Genomic DNA, 14,710 nt, shown 5'->3' with positions numbered 1-14,710 from the left:
TGGTCAGATACATATTTATTATATTGTATATCAAAAAAAGAAAAACCCAGATTCGTTTTGTACAAACTACTCTCCATGGAAGAAAAACAAATGTTTTTCTTATGAAACCCTCACCCACCAGGGATTACCCCTTGGTGACATACTTCATCATCTGGTCCATTCTGTTCCACTTTGGAGCGGGATTGCTACGACCTACAATTTATGCGGGAGCACTTTCTTTTGTTAAAATGCGATGAAATAGTGGTTGTTCTAGGAAGGAAAGGGGAGTTGAGGGTTGATGGTGCGTGTCTAAAAATACCTGGCTAGTAGGTATTCCTTAATTTATTACAACCTCGAGTCGGTATGGTTAAAAATGGTAGGGTTTTTTATTTTAGGATACGAGATTGGTAATGAATCTATTCTCCTAAATGGTCAACATGTTTCGAGCTGTGCCCCTAATTGGCTGTTCTTCAGGACCGTGGGAAAAATAGTTCCCTGGTGCCACTCCTGTCCGTTCTCACTGGGTGCACACCATTTGCATGCTGAGAAAAATTAAAAGGTATATACAGTTACCACCCTTTAGGTGTCATTGTTTTATAATCTAAATGATTCTGCAATTATGCATCATGGTACCTCCGGGGGTAGAGGGTGGCCTGTAGTCACACTCGCCTCAAGGCAGATCCTTTTCCGTTCCACCTACTCGGTACAGACCTCCGGGGACCGCATATTTAAGCATCTAGTTGATAAAGAGTAAAGTATTACAAAATAAATCAGGGTGGCTAATGGTTCTGATTACTAACACAGAAGTGATGGTTGAAAATGCTTTAATCCATCTGAACCATTCTGACTGCTGAACTGGAGAAGAGGAAATAGTCCTACTGCAAGATGTCCTAGAGTAGTTAGAATATTTAATAATAGTAAGCAGTAACACTTTTCTTCCCACTCTCCTGACATCTGTTTGGATGCAGCAAGCACTCCAAAGCAAATCGGATTGCCACAAGATGTCCATATATAAATGCTGTCTCGTGGTGTGCATGATGGTTATGTCTAGAGGTTAAAGCCAACTCCTCCTACTATTGAACCCAAATGTATTAATTTCTACCAGTTTCATGCACAAGAAGTCCATATCTTACTACAAAGGCAAACGATGGGGCTAGTTTCTTCCTGTCAAAAAGGCAAATGTGTTTATTATTGGCACTGTTAGAAACAAAAGGTGCAAAGCAGACGATCCAATCCAGCCTTGACCTAAACACTGCAAAACAAGTGGCTCAAGTACCAAAATTAGATTTTGGTTCTTTATTAAAGGTCTCCTCCACCTCATTCCATCAAAGAGACTGTGCTTAATTGATGTGCAGCACTTTTCCTTTCTAGTCACTTAAAAACACTGCAGGTACCTATGATTCCATGCAAGCAAGGGCCATTGTCAATACAATTTTCTTCCATTTCGTCTGACGTCTTCATTACTTGCTGCTTTCAAATGCATACCTGTTCAGGCAGCACATATATTAGCTAGTAGGTCTTGCATCGGGGCACAGTTTTAGCCATTCTTCACAGCATCCCGGATGCTGTGCTGCATGGCCAATTAATAGGGCTCTGTCATTTTATAGTGCACGCACCAAGCATGTATACTCCTACAAAATAATGGGAAGCGTTTTTTTTTCTTTTTGTTTACTGCTCCAGGTTAGATTGGAAAACAACAAAAAGAAAAGAGTAACTCGAGTGGGTGGAGGAAAGAATGCAGGTTGGGTAAAGCTAAAAGAGTATTTGGAAGCAATATGGGGGTGCCATGGGGGAAGCAATATGGAGGACGCGGCGAGGAAAGCTAACTGAGATGAACAACATTGCCCATAGGTGTAAGCGAACTAACAGAGCGTAATATGGAGTTAAAGCGCATGGGAGAGCACTTCAAAGGATGAAGATGTACGTAAGAGTGGTCTGAAGGACAAAGTTTTGGTAAATGACATTTTTATAATGTTATGAAAAGAAATGTTCTAGGAGGAGGGGGGTGGACACGTGCACTCCCATTGAGTGCTTTTAGAAAAAGGAAAAGTTTCCAAAAAGCAGACACTTGTGGAAAGGTAAGTGTGGAGCCAATCAGAGAGAAGGTAAACGGGCTATGCTCAATGGGCGGGGCAAAGACTAGATGTACTGTTAAAGCTACTAGAACTATTGAATAGAAAGCAAGAACATAAGTATGACAAAAGAATTAGCCAATGGAAAGCTGTGGTCGGGGTGCTTTCCAGGTCAGCTGTTAGCATGTCTCAAATAAGTCCTTTGCTACCAGACAGCCGCACTGTCTGACAGACTTTGGCCTAAGGGGGTATTAATCTATCCATTCCTTAACAGTTGGCTACTAATGGCATCTTCTTTTCAAAGACAGAAAAAGATTTTCAAACAGCCATTCACTTGCAAGATCTGGGGCTCCAGTTCAACGCTCCTAAGTCTACCTTGGTTCCTGTGCAAATCATCAAGTACATAGAAGCAATTCTGGGCACTCAAAAGTCCACTTTTGGAGGAGAGAAATTGTTTAAACCAACTAAAATGTCAGTTTTTCAGACTGCGCACCTTCCATTAGCTAGCCTAGATTTCCTTGCTACTGGGTCCTTGACAGCATGCATATTAATTGTTCAGAATACTCTGTCTAATCATGAGAACTTTGTAGAAGTGTATTTGATGACTTGTAGTGAGTTAGGAGACCAAAATCGGGGGCCATGATGTAATGGTGTTGGTCTGTAAAGCCAAGGACGTTGATAATCTGATAAAGTCATGAGCAGAAATAAAAAATATATATAATGAATATATATAGTGTGATGCCCGCATCAATCAGTAATATGGTCACTGAATATTAGACCCATGGTTTGTCGTGCAGAGGTGGGTCAATGTTGAAGACCAAGTATCAGTAGGAACATAGGGTGGTACATGTACTATCCTACCCCCTCAACTTTATCAGCAGGAAAGACTCCTATCGATTAGATATCGTTGACCAAGGTATATCATCGTTGAGGCCAAGTCTATCCAACGAGAGGCGATGTACCCAACGTTGTTCTAGCCTGAATAGGGAATGTTGAGACATGACAGGCTGGCTTTCAAGGACAATCCAACGTAGATCAGTCGGGCTGTGTTTGCATGCAAGATAATGACTGTAAAGTTTCGTGGTGGTTTTACCACATCTAATGTTGCTTTTATGTTCGGTGATGCGTGTTTTCACAGCTCGTGTCGTCATCCCTATATAGTGGAGGCCACATGGGCAAATTAGTAAATAGATACAGTTCGTGGAATTACAATTTGTATGTCTTTTGAGGGCCCATTCGAAAGAGTCAGTGAGGCGAATAGATTTTGCCACAATTGTTTGCCCGCAGCAGGAGCACCCTCCGCAAGTGTAATGCCCCTGTACAGGGGGAAGGTTCAAGAGGGTGTTATGTGCTGGACTGGCTACCTGACACATACTTTCCCTATTGTCTGCAGAGATTACGGGGCAAAAGACATTGGGGAGGATCTGCTCCTCGGGGACTAGGTGCCTGAGGACACCGGTGATACTGGCCCCGGTGTCCCGCAGGGCCTCTACCTGGTGGCCATTGATCTTGACGAGCTGCCCATATTTCTGTGTGTTGGACGGTAGGAGGCTACCAGGGATCATTTCCCTATCTCCCAGGGATACTAGGGCCATAGCGGCGGGTTCCCACTCCTCGGCTTCCTCAACCTCCTCCCCCAGGGCTACGTTGCCTATCTGTCTCGCAGGGGTGACTTGGGTGGCCATGGGGCACTCTGGGTCATTGGCGTAGTGCCCGGGTTTCTGGCAACGAAAACATGTAACGGTCACCCGGTGTCCTCATCTCCCAGGGGGCCCTGTTACTGGTGGGGGGGGCGCCGGGAAAGGTGGAGGTGGTGTCTTCGGGGGGCTAGGCTGGGACTCTCTCGGCCCTCCCTGGTTCCCTCCCCCTCTCTGGCGGGGTGGTCCCTGACTGGTTCGGGGGTACTCTCCTACCATGCCCCGGGAGACCCGGGTGTTGGTCCAGCGGTCGGCCTCCACAGCCAGCTTCCGGGGATCTGTGAGCTTGCTATCCAGCAGATGTTGACGAAGCTCTACGAAGCAGTTCGCAGCCAGATGTTCCCATAACATGAGGTCAGTGAGTTCGGCAAGGGTGGTGACCTTGCTGCCCTTGACCCACCCATCGAAGGCCCGACTAAAAAAGTTTACATACTCCACCCAGGTGGTGCCCGGGATCTTCCGGCAGTCCCGGAACCGTTGGCGGTACATTTCTGGGGTGAGGCCGTATCTTGTGAGGAGAGCCTCTTTCATGTGGCTGTAGGAGGTCTGCAGGGAGAGGGGTAGGTCGAGCAGGGTGTCCCTTCCTTCGCTCAGAAACCGCCCCCACAACCCCGCCCCCCAGTCCTTCTGTGGAATCCGATGGGAGGTCATGGCGACCTCGTAGGCCCGAAACCATTGCTGAATGTCATCGTTTTTATAATATTCTTTGACCACATCGTTGGGGATGTGGACCTTCTGTTCCGCTGGGGGGGCCGTCTCTCGGTTCCCCGAGGGCCTCCCGTCCTCATTTCGGGCCTTGAGCTCGAGTTCTTTTAAGCTGCGTTCGTGCTCTAGTTGGAGCTTTCTTCCTTCGTGCTCCCGTTGGAGCTTCTTTTCTTCCAGTTCGCCTTTTACGCGCATTTGCTCTACCGCTAGCTTTTTCTCCGCTAACTTCAATTCGCCCTCGATTTTGAGTTTAGCTAACTCGAGTTCATGACTGCGGCGTCTCTCTCTGTCCGCGAGTTCTCCCGGGGATAGGCCCCCGTCTGGTACAATGCCTTGCACCTGATTGTCGCTGCTTTCACTTGGAGGGAGTTCGGCTTCGTCGGGGCGCTCCCCCGTGCCTTCCGGGCGGGATGCCCCGGTCTCCACCCAAGTTTTCAGTGCTTTCTGCAAGTCTTCCTTAGTGTTGAGGCCAGTGGTAGCTATTTTAAGTTCTTTGCAAAATTGTTTTAGCTCTTTGTGTGTGTATTCTTCCAGATGCTCCACCTGGAACACTCTGTTGGCGTTGGTTTCTGCGGAGCTCATGGCGCTTCCTTCTGCCATCTCTGTTGGTCGTGCGTCCGTTGTTCACTGCACGATCTCTAGGTGATGGGCCCGAATCCCGTCGCTTGCCACCAATGTTAGACGGCAACCTCAGAGGAGCCCGGAAAGGGGTCCTGACTTCCCTGAGTCTCACCCGTGTTGTATCGTAGCCGGGCACTGGCGAGAGATTCCCCAGGGGGAGGAATCTCGCAACTAGGATCGTACTTCTGGCACCACACGACACAGAGAGACCACACTGGATATTCTCAGAAACAAGCTTTATCAAATAGGTATCACTGCAAATATGTACAAGGTGAGCACGGGCTCAAGAGTCTCGGAAAGGTAGGGGGTAGCGGGACAGTCTTTGGTAACGGTTCCAAGCAGGGACGTATCCGGCGCACAGCTCACAATCCTCGAGCTGGGGGATACGTGGTCGGAGTCGGGGTCCGGCGGGACCGTGAGAGTCTGGGGGAGCCGCGAGTCACTCAGCAGGGCTCAGGTACAAGGTCGGAGGTCTTACGATCTTCAGGGAGCCGCGAGTCACTCAGCAGGGCTCAGGTACAAGTTCGGAGGTCTTACGATCTTCAGGGAGCCGCGAGTCACTCAGCAGGGCTCAGGTACAAGTTCGGAGGTCTTACGATCTTCAGGGAGCCGCGAGTCACTCAGCAGGGCTCAGGTACAAGTTCGGAGGTCTTACGATCTTCAGGGAGCCGCGAGTCACTCAGCAGGGCTCAGGTAGGTTCCAGTTCCAGGAGCCGCGACCACGTCAGCAGGCTCTCGTTGTTCCAGCGTCGAATCTGCCGGACAGTCTCAGAGCACCCCTTGTTATAGGTCGACCCCGCTTTGATGTCCGGAGTCTGCGCAGGCAGGGGTCTTGTCACCTGGGGGCCGCTTGTCGGGGTTTCCTGCTATTGTCTTTTGATCCTTTCAGGGCCGGGTCGGGAGGAGTCCCAGACACCCAGCAGGCACGGAGCCAGCCCGCAGGGAGGCCGGAGGACCGATCGAAACCCATCGTCCCAGGGGAGTTCAGAGGTGCGATAGAAACTGCTCCTCCCTCTCTCATCCCCTGGAAGCGTGATGTCCTCCAGCCGGAGTGGCGCCTCGAGGCCCGGGTCGCGCTGGGGCCGGGCGGCCATCTTGTTGCAGGGAGTGGGCGCGCGGGCCCGGGGTGGCCGAAAGGAGGGAGGCCATGGACGGGGATGTCCGGGGTTGGTGCAGGTGTCCTTGGTGGGAAAGGTCGGCTGGGCCGCGTGCTTGGGCTGCAGGCACCCGGTTTCGGTGGTGCGGGGGCACGGAGGGCCTTTCTACGAGGCCGGGTCCAACAGTAAGTCCTGCACCTCTGGCTAAAGTCCATGCTCTTTCCTCCATCTCCCTGATCCGCTTCCCCTTTTTACTCGTTTATGTGGCTGCCTGTTACCGGCATTGACCACAAGTGGGTGACCGAAAATAGCATGCAGCAGCTGTTTCTCAGGCCATTGGTCACTTCTGAAGCCAGTCAGGCAGTTCAAGAGCACCACTGGGGGGGGGGGGGGGGGGGGGGGGGGGTTTCAAGGACCTTGCTAGGATTCAAGCTCTTGATCTGTCGATCATAAGAGATGTCTGTGACAAACACTTGTTGACGAAAAAGTCCTCTGCATGATGACAGACAAGCACCCCTGTCCTAAGTGCCCCAACTGCACGGAAATCTGGATCTCTGGTAATGAGTTTCTGTTGTGGACGAACAGGGATCTTGTGTGTGCGCCTTGACCAAGCCCTGTCTCATCGTAATGTGACCTGGTTAGACTGGGACGGGCGCTTCAAGTGCTTCCCTCTTGAAGGTAGAGAGCTACTATCCTTATCTGGAGTTAAGTTACACTAGCACGATGATGGCAGCATACCTATTTTGTGTTCAATAGAATGGAGCGAGAACTTGCCTTTTTATCTGTCATTGGGGTAGGGCCTACTAGCCTACTCGTGTAAAGTTCTGTAGCTGTGCACTTAACTCCTCCGCGGCCTGCATTGATTGTGTGAAGTGCCAGACAGCGTGATACATGCATTTTGGGATGCATGTCTTCTGTGTGGTACATAACATGGAGGCCTGTGGTGGCTTCCTCCTCCTCTTCCTCCCCGTTGTCTCCCCCCAGATTTGGAGCCACTCCTACTGTGGCAGACTGTTCCTTTGACTAAGGGCAGCACAGAGGAGAAAGTACTTCAGTGGAGCTGACACCCCCTATTGAATTCCACAGTCCAGACACTTTAATAACATATGTGTCTTGATTTGGATTATAAAGGTGGGAACACAAGTCCCAATCTTGGTTGAACAGCACCCATGGTTATTACCTACACGAGCCTATTGGCCAGGGCCTTCACCAGGACCATAGCCTCTAATTTTGGAAGAAATGTATAGGAATTACAGGCAGTGGGAGGTTTATTTTTCTTGGGGAAGACCACGATAGTGGCCTGTCTCTGATCTGCTAGGATGGTACGTTCTTGCCCAGCAGATAGGAGCATGTTGAGCATATGTGGCGCTACTTTATTGGCTATGCATTTGTATAACTCAGTAGGTAGGCCTTTGGGTCTGGCAACCTTGCCAGATTGTAGTCCATGGATCGTGCACCCTCACTTCAGCCATCATGTCCTGTTCTAATGCATCCCTGTCCTCTAATGAGAGGACTCGAAGGAAAACATCTTTCAGGAGATCTGTACAATCCTGACTGGATCGGGTAGTCGTGAAAGAGTACGCTTGTTCATAGTATTTCGTGAAGGCTTCTACTATGGCTGTTCCAGTGGTATGGACAGTCTGGTCGGATATTGAACTTCTACCACCCAATTCCTACGTCTGTCCCACTTTTCCAGCCAAGCAATAAGCTTATTGGCCTTATTGCCCAGGTTGTTTAAGCACCTCTAAGTGGCTAGTGTGTGCACCCGGGCTTTATGTTCAGCCAAGTCTCGCAACCACTGTTGTCGAAGCTGAAGACGATAACTCAGGCGGGTTTCTGGAATCTGCCCCCTCAATATTTCTGATTCCAAGGAGATAATCTTGTTCTCTAATGACTCATATTTGATAACCTGTTCCTTCCTTTCTACCCTTATGAGGGCTTAAGCATGACCACACAACACTTTTTTAAAAACTTCCCATAGAGTACAAGCTGAGGCGACCAACTCCACATTCTCTTGGAAGTAGTGTTCTGTCTGCTCTCGTATTTTATCTTGGAATTTTCTATCTCAAATGCCAGGACGCTATCCTAGGTGGTAACCCAAAATCTCTAATGACACCACCACCAGGAAATGCGTCATGCTCTTAAGATGTGTATATATATATATATATTATCAGGAAAAATTGCCATGTCTCACTGACAGGTAAGTAAGTTAATTCTTGGTTGGATTATGCTCATGCTAGAGGTCCACTAACCCCATGAACTCTGTGAAAGACTTAATCGGGCTCTTGCCTTTGTCTCCTTGCCTAGTGGTCAACCTATCCTTAGCAGGATTCATCATGTTATTCATGCACCCCCACCCCTTCAGTGTCAGGGTACCCACTGGCATTTCCAACAGTGAGGTCCCCAGGGCTGAGATAGTTTCCACCTGCTATCTAGGTGGGGCATAAACCAAACACAGGTTGAGTGCATGGCCCTCCCAGGCGCCTGTCTGCAGGACACATCTTCCCAGAGGGTCGTACCACGTCTGGCTTGGTGTGTATGGCACAGATTATTTAAGAAGGATACCGGTGCCTCTAGTGCCTGCGTGTGTTACCAGGGAGTAATCACAGCGGTCCAGGGCTTTATAATAGTTGCCTTTCAAGTTGTTTTTTCTGTAATTGTATTGCAATACTAGGGTTTGTTTAATTTTACTACCCAGGCCATTGACATTCCATGTCATGACCTTCAAATCTGAATGGACTTGGGACCCCATATTGTGTTGGAATGCAAGGTTTCCCCACCTAGTGCACAACTGTGCCTATGAGCTGCCCCCTCCCCCTACATGATCTGATCCCCTCCCCTTGTCTTGTGACTGAGCAAATGCATATTACGCAGTGCAGAACTTTGTAAACAGAACATAACTTCAATTCCCCTCGAAACTCCCCCCTCCCTGCTACTCTGAACTGTAGGTTTTGAAACACCCACCACCCCAATTTGCAGAGCCCCTATCGCCCTAAACATAACAATCAGCACGTCAAGGGTTTGCCTGTGTCACCAACATGCCAAGAGCTGCTGGTAAGCCATTCCCAAATTCCTTGTAACTACAGTGACTTGTTCCTCCCACACCATTGATTTAAAGAACATATTGTGTTGTCACCCTCCCGCATTCCAAAGACGACCCCAAAGAATGCAGTCAAATAACCACAGTTACTTTTCCCTCACAACCAAGTCCCCAAAGAACGTGATACAGTATTGCCACCTCTTGCTTACAAGAGCCATCAGAAGTTACAGTACAATGGTCCAAATTGTGCCATAGGCTCCCGGGAAGAATCCAAATGTTTACTGTCTCTCCAGCTTGAGGTCTAGCCCAGTGGTGTCATTAAGCAAGGGATACTTATCCTTCAGCTAGCTGTGTTGATCAGGGACTCTGCCTCCACTGTGGATTGTCCATCCTGCTGTTCTGTCGATTCGTCTCCCTGTCTGCTCAAGTGGCGTCCTTTCCTCTACTCACAATCTCCCCACTATCCCGGGGTGTACCATCCCTCAAGCCAAGCCCAGACTTCTGCGGACATGGCAAAATACCCGGATCTACCCTCCGCCACCACGTGTAACTTGGCAGGAAAAAGCATCAAGTACTTCAGTTCTTTAGCACGGAGTGCTGTCTTAACTTCATCAAAGCTGCATCTTTGGCACTGCACCTGCAGCGTAAAGTCCGGAAAGATCCACACCGTAGCATTCTAATACCTTAAGGGCCAGATGTATGACCATTCCAAATTGCGACTCGCAATTTGCGGTCAATTGTGAGTCGCAATTTGGAATATACAATCGTGTCAGAGACACTGATTGCGATTCCCTATGGGGTCGCAAAATGCAAGGCTCATGAATATTAATGGGCCACTCGCAATTTGCGACCCCATTGGGAATTGCTGGCCCGCCCAGGGTTGGTGGCCTTCTGGGATCAGCAGACCTCCATGCCTGGACTGCTTGTCAATAAAGCAGTTTAAAAAAAAAAATGCAGCCTGTTTTCCTTGAAGGAAAACGGGATGTATTTAAAAAAAAAAAAAAAAAGGTTTTCATTTCATTTGTTAAGGGCAGGTAGTGGTCCCTGAGACCACTGCCTGCCCTTAAAATATATTTTTATAGCCAGTCACAAAGGGGAAGGGGACTACTTCCCATTTGCGACTCCATTACCACCCTCTTGAAGAGTGCAGTAATTTGCGAGTGTTTTGAGACCACAATTGCGGTTGCAAAACATTCATACATGGCTAGAGACTCGCTATTAGGAAGGGAACGCCCCTTCCTAATAGCAAATCGCAAAACACTATTTTGCAAGTCAATTTTTTGCGAATCGCAAGATAGTGTTTGTACATGGCCCTGGAGTATAGCATCCTGTCTCGGAGGTTGAAAATTCTGGCAATAATCATTCATGGGGGGCCAAGTTGCAGCAGCAGCACTGGTGCCCTTTGCGCCTGTCCGACTGAGGAAAATTTGGAGAGGCTCTTGGGGCGGAGGGTGTTGACAATCAAATCTTCGAGGAATAGGCTGACGCTAGGCCCCTCTGCCCCCTTCGGGACCCCAATCACCCTGATATTGTTACTTTAGGCCCTACCCTCCTAGTCTTCAATTTTGGCTGTTTTATAAGATAACAAACCTGGCCTTCCAACTTTTGGGACGTAGTTTGTAATGCATGAATATTCGACTCGGCTGTCACAATTTTCTCTGACATTTTCTTAAAGTTCGCTCGTAGGAGATTAACATCCACTGTCACTGAGTCGATTTTAGATACTAGAGTGCACTTGAAATCATGCATCGCTGCTATGATGTCCTCAAGAGATCATTCCACGGATTCCGGTGCCTAGCCCGCCCCCCTCCTTTGACTGCTTAAGCACAGCGTTTTTGCCCATCGTATTAGACTGCGCCTGTAGTTGTCCCTTCGGTTTCACAATGTCCCTGCTTATAGAGCAGCAAGAGAACGAAGGGGGAGCGGGGGAGAGGAAATGCCCCAGTAGCAGTAATGTTGATGTCCGAATGCGCAGTGTGCGGTAGAGTATTTTGGATCTGGCGGTCACTGAGTGTATGAAGCTGCTAGTCCCAACCAGAGTCCAACGGTATGCTCACTCCCCTTCCCCACCCACAGATCCCCTCCATTAAACGGACTTTGGCCCCTGTGGCACTCGTGGGGCCCGCAAAGCCAAGACCAGTCCACTCAGTACCAGTACAGGCCACCCCAACACCAGTTCATTCCGCAGCAGGCCACTGGGCTTCCAGTATATGAGGGACTGCCACTCCTCCCCCAAGAGTGGATTTTTCCGCAACTCCCCGGCTCTTACCTAACTTTCCAACGACTAGTTAAATATACCAAACCTTAACAGCGGACTACTTCTTGCGGCCTTCTCTGGATGGCAGTAAGAATGGGGAAGGGGGGCCCTAAAAAAGCCCCAGTTTATGTCATATGCAGTTTGGCCCACCCCCCTGATTGTCTCCATCTCCACACCGCTTGTCGCCTTCTCTCTACCAGACCTACTGTCTGCAGAGCCTCGGTCCGCACTGCGGTCTCCCTAGGCAGCACAGGTTTACCAACCAGACAGCTCTTCACTTTCGAAATGCGGTGTTCCTAATGTGTTTCAGCAAGCGGGCCCCCAGGGAAGACCCCTCTCCACTCTGAGCACTCTTGCATGTGGATTGATGAACTCGCGGCCTCCTCCATGATTCTGCAGCGTTCGGTCCCAATTGTACACCCCTTATCATTCGGCAGTAAACCTATATGCTCTTAAAAAAAGCTGTAGGAAAGAAAAACAGCCCATGAATGAAGTCCAAAATACAACCTAAATTAATACAAAACATACTCCCCAGCTGCTCAGTGTGGGTGTAGTCAAAAACCAAGCTGGCCTTACCAGTTGCAAATTCACCCTCGGCAACATCATTATTCTCACATATTCTGTTCCCACTGTGAGAGGAAACTGTTGACCTGTGAGAGGTATGGGCAGAAAAAGAACCGAGGAGGTCTTGTGCGTGGATCAATGATGGCGTATTTATTAGAGACACAGAATGAACAACATAAGAAAAACACAGGTGAACTCCGTGGTAGATGATTCGCGGTTGATGCTTGAGACTCTTCTGCCGATAGTTTCCTCTCCAGGTAAGTGGTGATGACGTTCCCCGGGTACCATGGGAAGAGAAGAGACAACAGGCGGTAAGTATGGCTGTCTAACGTAGGGGCAATTACCGTCACCAAGGTTGAGAGTGGGGACACACCCGGTGCTCAGGCTAGGGATGGTGTAATATGCGCGGGTGAAAATTAGGGCGTGCAAGAAATGAAGGCAAAGAAAACTTACTTAGAAGCTTAAGCTCGCCCCTTGCTTCAGGTGACGAGTCGTCTATGGCCCGAACCAGTTTTGACCTATTTCCTAGGTCTGAGGGACCATGGAGGGTGGTGGCAATGAAAGGCTGACAGTCTCCTTCTATTTGTGCACCTCTGCCCTCCCCCTTCTCCCCTTCCCTACCCAAACAAACAAAGAAAGGGTTACAATCCCCTCCCTTTACCCACTACAAACTCAATCCCCTCAACACGTACAGCGGAAGCCGCAACTCTCCGGAGTTACGGCGGCATGCAGGTATCCTCCGGGGGCGTCCACCAGTCCTCCGACCAGGACTCGGGTTCTGCGGAAACGCCGTCTTCTCCTTTGTGGATGGCGCCGGTGTCGTTGCGGTCCTCGTCTGGTCCCGCTGTCCTCGGCTGCAAATCCTCCAGGCTTCCCGCGTCCGTCCTCAGTTCGCCGTCTTCCTCCTTCCAGGCGTCTTCCGGGAACTCCCCCTTGGCTGCCGGGTCCGCCCTTCTATTTCCCCAGGTCTCTTCCCATTGGGTCTTTTCCATCACTGGGTGTTCCTGCGGGGAAGAGGAGTTTGGGTTAATTAACCCTTGCCTGTCGGGCGCGTCCCGTTTGATAGGTGATAAAACGTCTCGAGGGTCGGCCACGGGGGTGAAAGCGGGCTCCTCCTCACATGACCAATAGCAACTATTCCACCCATACTCATCCTTCAATCTCAACTCCCTGCATGACTTATGATACGCTTAGGGGAACTGCGAACCAAGCTATCCCCTTGGCTTTGTCTAGCAATGTCACTGAATACTTGTTACCTACCAACCAATTGAAGAAGGGCTTAATGATTTGAGCCCTGCCACACTTCATGATAGAAGGCCTCCTGACTTTGCTAGCAGTTAAAACAAATGAAGGACACTACCTAATCTGAAGGGTGGACATGAAAAGAGCACTATGCAGCCACATAGTCTGGGATGATGGACCCTTTGTCTGAACATATCCCATGGCAGCCATCTTGTAGTGCTGTTCGCTTCAGTTCTCTCCAATGATCATCATCTACGTCTAACACGAAAACCTGAATGTTACTTCTCGCACTGTGGTTCCTCCTTAAATCTGTGCACACCCTCTGACTGACCGCCTTGGCTTAGCCAACAATGGTTCCTCACTTACTAGCAAATATTTTAATGTTTATTAATATTCTGCTCCACTTCACACTGTTAGATTATCCTTGTGCCGCTGAACTACCTTTATGCCAAGATCCTCCTATAAGTTCCTAGACTTCACCTGTCAGCGCTTCTTCCTTCAACCCCATACGATTCCTCCACTCTTCCTCTGTCACTGCCCGCTACAGACATGGATCCACCCAGTACAACAGATACTAATCTGGAGCCATCAGGTCGCTGTTCATACAAAATTAAGTACTCCCCTAATCTTTGAGAAAAGGCGTCCAAGAACTTTAAACATAAATTCCTCAAAGATCACCCAAAACCTCTTGTTTCTTTTCCCTGCTTCTACATAAGGAATCATTATGTGACCATATCCTTTTCACGAAAAGACGAATGGAGGAAACCCTTGCACTCATTGCTCTTGATCGCTAGATCTAGAAAAACTCTGCATGGGTTAAGACCATAGGTAGCTTCCCCATCGGCTTCTTGAGCAGAAGCAACCATCTCCATTTACAACAATTGGATTATCCTTATCCAATCTGCAGACCGTAACCTTGAACTTTTTGAGGAAATGTTCCCACTGGTCAAAAACGCTGCAACCAGGAATGTTTCCACCCCCTGAAAAGTACTTTCCAACTCAGAATGCAATACTAACACGCGTACATCACCAGGTGGGTCCGAGCCCTCCATCCACCAATCTCCACACTGAAATACGTCCGTGCCCCACACCCAGGATAGTCGCTCCAGAGTAATTCAGCCATGGAAATCACTTCTTCTCCCCGACTAGACCTCTGACCCACTCCCTGCCTCTACGAATGACTCAGTGGAAACCTGAATCCCCTATCCCACCCAGGAATTTACCCATAGCACCCCAACCCGACCCTGCCCTCAAGATCACCACCACATTTCTGCAAGCCTTCTTCCTCCCTCTGAATCCACTCCGCCCTCTTGCCAACAACACTCTACCACCACAGGCTTCAAAATCCCCAACCTCCTCCTCCCCTGCTGCAAGATTCGTCAACCTGTGTCCACATCACACTTGCATCTAGAATGGATGAGATTACACAAAACCTA

General features: G+C 49.2%; 1 protein-coding gene across 2 annotated transcripts in view; it reads left to right on the top strand.

Annotated features, from left to right (window-relative positions):
- The window catches only part of ARB2A (ARB2 cotranscriptional regulator A), a 1,780,167-nt gene that overhangs the window by 156,820 nt on the left and 1,608,637 nt on the right, over positions 1-14,710 (top strand). The window lies entirely within an intron of this gene.

This window comes from Triturus cristatus, chromosome 2_1, assembly GCF_964204655.1.
Source record: "Triturus cristatus chromosome 2_1, aTriCri1.1, whole genome shotgun sequence".
NCBI lineage: Eukaryota > Metazoa > Chordata > Amphibia > Caudata > Salamandridae > Triturus > Triturus cristatus.
The sequence above is the reverse complement of the archived record's forward strand: the minus strand, read 5'-3'. Positions and strand labels throughout refer to the sequence as shown.